Source organism: Vespa crabro, chromosome 19 (assembly GCF_910589235.1).
Source record: "Vespa crabro chromosome 19, iyVesCrab1.2, whole genome shotgun sequence".
NCBI lineage: Eukaryota > Metazoa > Arthropoda > Insecta > Hymenoptera > Vespidae > Vespa > Vespa crabro.
The window spans coordinates 3,300,001-3,307,500 of NC_060973.1; the positions used below are offsets into that span (position 1 = coordinate 3,300,001).

The 7,500-nt window shown below is 31.7% G+C and overlaps 2 protein-coding genes across 3 annotated transcripts in view; one reads left to right on the forward strand and one right to left on the reverse strand.

The window, feature by feature from the left end:
• LOC124430808 (glutamate receptor ionotropic, kainate 2) overlaps positions 1–5,023 on the reverse strand; it is a 252,763-nt gene extending 247,740 nt beyond the window's left edge. For both annotated transcript variants that reach the window (XM_046977882.1, XM_046977880.1), the window contains exon 1: positions 4,845–5,023. The gene's annotated coding sequence lies outside the window, so the exon portion shown is untranslated. The remainder of the gene's footprint in view (positions 1–4,844) is intronic.
• LOC124430805 (glutamate receptor ionotropic, kainate 2-like) overlaps positions 1–7,500 on the forward strand; it is a 54,042-nt gene that overhangs the window by 6,591 nt on the left and 39,951 nt on the right. The gene's annotated exons all lie outside the window — the stretch shown is intronic.

Consider the following 7,500-nt stretch of genomic DNA (forward strand, 5'->3'; position numbering starts at 1 on the left):
TACAATCGATACGTTAAATAAATATTAATTGGCAATACTATAAACATATATATATATATATATATATATATATATATATATATATATATTAGGGGGACCGGAAAGTAATGTCGCTTTCTTAAATTAAATTCAAACGAATAAATTTTTAACAAGTTTTTATTTTTAATCACAATCAAATATCGACATACGCAGAAACAACATTACTTTCCGGTCCCCCTTATATATATATATATATATATATATATATATAATGACGAATCTGATATTACATTGTAACAATTTTGTATTTGAAATTTCTCGTTCGTAATTGGTCGACATTAAGCCGTATAACTGGTAAGGTTCGAGTAACATCCATCCGGTTGTTGGTACGATAATGCAAAATCACGATGCACGTTTCGTAACATACCTCCTCGGTATGTTAATTTCAAGCGATACCGGTACAAATGTCCTCGGGATAGGAGTGTAAAAGTATATACACCGATGAAACCAAGAGAAATTAATTGTAAGCTGGCCAATGAGGTCGTTGACCTCAAAAGATAGAGTGAGAGAGAGAGAGAGAGAGAGAGAGAGAGAGAAATTTTGGGAGATACATTCGAAAGGGACAAAATATATACGATGCTTCACATTAATTTATAACAACAATATTAACCTTTTGATATCTGAAAAAAAAAGAAAATAATTAATAACTGAACGAGGAAGCAAAGGAAGAAAAACGAAGAAACGAGAGAGAGAGAGAGAGAGAGAGAGAGAGAAATTTTGGAAGATATATTCGAAAGGGACAAAATATATACGATGCTTCACATTAATTTATAACAACGATATTAACCTTTTGATATCTGAAAAAAAAAAGAAAATAATTAATAACTGAACGAGGAAGCGAAGGAAGAAAAACGAAGAACTTAAAGGGAAAATAAAAAAAGAAAAGAAACAATATAAATTTTACAATATACAATTAAATAAATTTCACAGATCATTCTAACGACGATATTAAAAAAATATTTTTAATGTCTAAAAAGAGAAAACGATTAAAATTTTTTATCCATCCGAAGGAAGGAAAAGAAGTATGAAAAAAAGAAAAAAAAAAAAAGAAAGAAAGAACAAGAAAAAGAGGGAGAAAAGAAAATAAACAGATAAAAAAAAAAAAAGAAACAGACAAAAGAAATTTCGCCCATTATATGCAATTAAAATAATTTCTCTCGTTGAGACACACATAAATTGGAATCATTTGACAAATAATTATTTCGAATCTTTCGTTATATATAGTTTCTTTGAACGGTGCATGAGGATGCAATAAAGTTTGAAAGGGTGCAATTAACAGGACTATCCATTTTATCAGAACATTGAGATTACCTTTCGATGGAAAGTGAGAGAAAAAGAAAAAAAAAAAAAAAGAAGAAGAAAAAAGAAAAAAGGAAAAAGTTAGAGAGAAAAAGTGAGTGAGTGAACGAGAACGAGAGAGAGAGAGAGAGAGAGAGAGAGAGGGAGAGACCTTTGAAAGAACTACTTTGTCTCTTTATTAGAAGGTCCCCGTGAAATTTAAATCCACGGTTCTCGAACCGTGGCACGAACCGTCGAATAGACTGCCAATTTAAACTTTCCAAGGAATTCAATACGTCCGAGAACTAGCCTCTGGCCGTAAGCAGACGCAAATTTAACGTTACATATTCAACGAAAACCCAAACGTATATACCATTTGTAAGGGCTCCTCTATTCATATCGTACTTCTCGCACGTTTAAACTTGACCCTTTTGTTCTCTTCCATTCTCACATATCTTTGCTTCTCGCATATCTTACTCAATCTTACTTGTGTAAAATGTCTGATAAAGACGATAATATCAGAGATTGCGTAAAAAAGAAAAAAAAAAAAGAGAGAGAGAGAGAGAGCTACGACTAAAGTTTTTATCCTTTGGAAAACACAAGCTTGTGTAACGTACGAATGTAAAATAATGAAGATTCTCATAATTATTAATTCATTATTGCTCTAAATTAATTCTCACTGATCAACTCTCGTATGGTATGGATTCGTCGTTCCAAAAAAAAAAAAAAGAAAAAGAGAGAGAGAGAGAGAGAGAGAGAAAGAAAGGAAGCAAAAAAGAAAAAAAAATTGCGACTTAATTTCCTTTCGTTACACTTCATCATAATACAACATATCATCATACGGTACTTTTTATAAAAAAAAAAAAAAAAATAAAAAAAAAAAAAAAAAAACAATATCAAAGAAAGGAGGAAAAAATAGAGAGAGAAATTAATATATTTTGACGGAAGGATATTTCCAATAAAAATTGAAATACATAGTTACACCGGTATCGAGGGATCTAGGTATGTTTATCAAGAGATAGAGAGGGAGAGAGAGAGAGAGAGAGACTATACTCCCTCATGTTTTTATATTTCTAATATGGCTAGAGGTGGAATAGGGGCTTGCAAACAAAACGTCAGAAGCATGTATAATGTTTCCGTATCAATCACCGTTCGAACTAGAACGCAATGCATCGAAATTCCCTTGCGTTCACTGCGTTTTCCATGTTACAATTTTCTCTCTTTCTCTCTCTGTCTCGTTCACGTTCTCGCTCATTCGCTCTCCCTTTTTCATGACGCTTCTCCGCAAGCATTTTTTATTACCCACGTGTAACGTTTCGTGAAGCACATGCGAAAACACCGAAAACTCTCACGCGTCGAGTTTGAGAGAAGAGTCACGTGAAATATACGGGTAGTCCGCAATTATCGGTTGATTCGAAAAACAAAAAAAAGGAAAAAAGGAAAACAACAACGCGAATAAAAAAAATATGTAATAAAGAAAAAATAAAGAGAGAGAGAGAGAGAGAGAGAGAGAGAGAAAGCGATATAAAATAGAAATGTAATCAGAATGTTTTCCTTCTTCTGTCATTTATTATCTATCTTTTATCATCCACTGAAATCTTAATATTGAGAAAAAAACGAAGTCAATCGAGTCAAGCGAAATAAAAAAAAAAAAAAAGAAATTAAAAAAAATGAATAGAAAAAAGAAAAAAAAAATATATATATATATATACTACAGTACATAAGGCAATGTTAATTTTAACGATCGAGACTCATCGTTAATTGCTGTTCTCGATAAATCTACATCGGAGAGGAGGTCAATGACTTCTCTCCAAGGAGGGTTGAAGGTGTCTAATAAAAAAAAAAGAAGAAAAAAAAAAAAAGAAAAGAAAAATAGAGTAAAAAATGAGATAGGAGGGGAGTGAAAAGAAAATAATTTATCGAGCCCGAATTTCCCTCTCTCTCTCTCTCTCTCTCTCTCTCTCTCTCTCTCTCTATCTATCTATCTATCTATCTATCTATCTATCTATCTATCTCTATTTATCTCTATCTATCTATCTATCTCTTTCTCTTATCTTCTTATTCATTTGCTTCGAAGGGGAGAAGTCAATTAGACAAATTCACCGCTCATGGATCGTTACGATTCCTCATTCGAGCGGAGATCATTAAGAAGGATTGACATAGATTTCTTGACGACGAGAGTACAGTGGCCGAGGATATTTCTGTATCCGATAAAAATCGCGTCGCACCGAACGCCTGTTTGGCTTCTTTCTCATCTTGACCTTCTTTTCCAACATGGCGAATCGTTCGTTCGTTCGTTCGTTCGTTCGTTCGTTCGTTCACGACTTCGGTCGTTATCGAACGGAAATTATGCTACGAGAAAAAAAGGTGCGGGAAATCTCCTTCTCTCTTTCTCTTTCGCGCATCCTTTTATTTTTTTTCTTTTTCTCTTTCTTTTTTTTATCTTTCCAAGATAAAAAAAAAAAAAGAAGAAAGAAAAAGATAATGATTTACAGACTCTCATAACGAGAGTAAAGGAACAAATGGTGGTGTTAGTTAATAAAAAGAAAAAAAAAAAGAGGAAAAAAGAAAAAGAAGGAGAAGAAGAAAATAAAGAAAAAGAAAAAAAAAGTAAACGGCGTGACGAAAAAAAAAATAAAATAAAAAGTAGGAAATAAAAAAAGAAAGAAAAAAGAGAGAGAAATAAAAAAAAAAAGAAAAAAAGAAAAGAAAAGAATCTCAAATATGAACAAACGAATAATAATATAATCGTTTTGTTTTTCTACGTACGTAAAAATGATCATTAATGAATCAAAGTCAATGGATAACAACGTGCATATATATATATGTATATGTACACGTATCATAGATATATAGAACTCTTACGATCGTTTTCGTTTGATTAAACCTATCTTCACTTTATGATCTTGTTTACTTTAACGAAGCTTACCAACGTCATGTCGTCGCGTCGTAATACGAGCCACGACCCTATCTCATTGACCCTATCGTGAACTTTCCTTTCACAAGAGATCATTCTCCCTATCGTACTTGTAATTTCCGTTATCGTTGACGATCGTAGTATAGACGATTACTATCGTTGTCTCTTGGTATTTATTGAGAAAAAAAAGAAAAAAAAAAAAAAGAAAAAAAAGAGAGAGAAAAAAAATAAAAGAAAAAACAATTAAAATTGTTTGTCATCATAAGTCGATTGTGTTCCATCAATCAATTATTAATCGCGATACTCATTAATGCTCATTAATACTTCAATATTTCTCGTTGATGATAAAAAAAGAAGGAGAGATAGAATGAGAGAAGGAGAGAGAGAGAGAGAGAGAGAGAGAGAGAACTGTTTGAAGCAACTTCGATATCGATTTCACAGAGTTGCAGCATAACAATCCTTGCTATTTCGTCTCTCTCTCTATCTCTCTCTCTATCTCTCTATCTCTATATCTCTCTATCTCTCTATCTCTTTCCATTTACCATGCTGTATGCATATACATACATATATACTTTATATGTACATATATATTGTACGAAAACGGAATTACCGGCTTTATTCCAGCGATGCTCTATCAAGAGAGACATTTATGATCGTAAACGTGGCACTGATGCATATCCGGAAACCAACGCTGACTACTGCCTAGTTATTACTCGCCCTAGAGTATTTTTGAATGACACTCTCTTTTCTACCTTCTCTCTCTCTCTCTCTCTCTCTCTCTCTCTCTCTCTCTCTCTTTTCTTTTCTGTCGGTATACAAAATTCACTCGCGTAGCACACAATGTTGCATTGTTAAACTGTTAACCAGAGAAAATGAGTTAATTCGTCAGTAGAAGTAATTTATTTGTTATTTTCTTTTCTTTCTTTTTCTTTTTTTTTTTGTTTTTTTTTTTTCTTTCCTGTTATTATCCTTCTTTTCCTTTCTTTTTTTCGTAATAAAACTATAAACAAATCACTTATTTATTTATTATTTTTTTCTTAATTACATTAATATTATTATACATTATTATTGTTATTATTTCCTATTGGAATATAAGAAGCGATATTTATATTAATTCGTTCGGAGCGTTCGATTTAAATTCGTACCATTTTATTTTTAATCAAAATAAATATCGGCCGAAATTTAACAGGTCAATTTGTTATCAACTGGTACTATCACGTATGTGCGATCTCAAAGACAAAAAGAATTTGAAAAACAAATTGAATAAAAAAATTCTGACGTGAAAAAGTATCAAGGAAAATATGTTGATTTAATATTGTCGATATTTTATTTTTTTAGTAAGGAAAAAGACAAAAAAAGGACGTACAACCGTTTGGAAATAACGATTCACGTCGTTTGATATTCCCTACTCCCTTTTTTTTTTATTTTCTTTCTTTTTTTTTTTGTTTTGTTCTGTTTTCTTTTCTTTTCTTTTTTTCTTCCATTACATAAAACTGTCCTTCATATACTGCTTGCCACTTTCCGAAGCTGATAAATTAAGATGAGTTGTGGAATGGAATTCCTTGCGTCTAATTAGGAGACGAATTTAATTAGCGAAGCCCTTAATTAAAAGAGCACACCACCGAGGCAAATTTTGAAAGTGTACCTGTTAGTCTTTCAACGACGTTTCGTAAAACTATTGTACGCGATGAAAATCATTCTAACGACGTTTTCGACAATTTTATTATGCATACAAGGTAACCACAAATTTATTAGAGCCACGTTAGTTGATACTCTTCTAATTTGCAAAGGATATCATCAAGGTAAAAAAGAATTATATTAACGCTTAGAAAATAAAAAAAAAAGAAAACGCTTAAAAAAAAAAAAAAGAAAAAGAAAAAATAGAAAGAAAAAAAGAAACGAAATAAGAAAGAAAGAACGAAAGTGAGAAAGAAAGAAAAAGAAAGAAAAAGAAAGATTAAACTTTAATTCTTTTAAAACAGCCCACTGTAATCAATCCGATACACCGATAACACATTTAATTAACATCACAACACGTTGTAAACAATCAGCATCATTCTACACACATACAAATTATTATTCATACTATAAGGGAGAATGAAAAAGAAAAAAAAAAAATATATATATATATATATGTATATATCAAATATGTATAATGAGAAACAATGAGAGAGAAAGTTCTCAAATGAATCATTGAGAACATCGAAGAACGTGCTAATATTCGAGATGCAAGCGTTAGACTGAACTACGAACTAAGGTTCTATTCGAGAGATAGCAGAAGGAACAAGAGACAGAGAGAGAGAGAGAGAGAGAGAGAGAGAGAGAGAGGGCTGGGTGGGAGGGAGGAAGGGAGGGAGGGAGTAAATAGACTTGATAGGGGATTGAAAGGAAAGTGGAAGTCGTAAGGGGTAAGAGAAAGAGGGGTTGAAAGGGGTAACTGAGGTGTCATCGTGCCATCAGCCATTGCATCCCTACGGCTGGCTTCACTATGACACGTGGACATTTGTTTGTCGGTATTAGTGTCTCTCCTTTATCTTCTAACTAACACATTCGTATACCTACATATGTCACGTTTATGTCACCGAATGAGAACGCACTTACTCTCTGTCCATTTACAGTGGATCGTGAGCGGGGTTTCTCTTGTAATTGCAAGCTTGATCGTCCTAACCTGTTATCGTTACACCTTGACAATTTTCGTTGTCTCTTGATAGTTCATATCTTGATAGTTTATATCCTTTAGATTACGAACAAAGTAAGTGCGGATGTTCTAAGGATGATATACTTCTGGTATCTTATCAAAGTAGACATCAAAATGATGAAGATGGTGAATTCAATTGGCCGTTCGTGTCATGATATCAGATTGAACAAGTTCATTCCATGAAATTGACATTTTTAAATGACGATTGAATTCCGTGTCTATATGTAAAAATTATACAACGTAAAGTATTATTTAATAAGTTATACGTGAAATAGAAAATATTATGCGTATACGCGTAATATCGTTAATTGATAAAATAAGACCGATGACAATTTGAATGAAATGTTTATATTTTTGTTTTTAGTTCTTTCTTTGTTTGTTTTTCTTTTTTTCTTTTTTCTTTTTCTTTTCTTTTTTTTTTCTTACCAAGGTATATTTCTTCGTCCAAAATTTTATATGACATGAAAGTTTTTATTTATTTCAATATAATGTATACCTATATATATAACAATAACAAGAATAATAATAATAATAATAATAATAATAATAATAATAATATATTAACGTT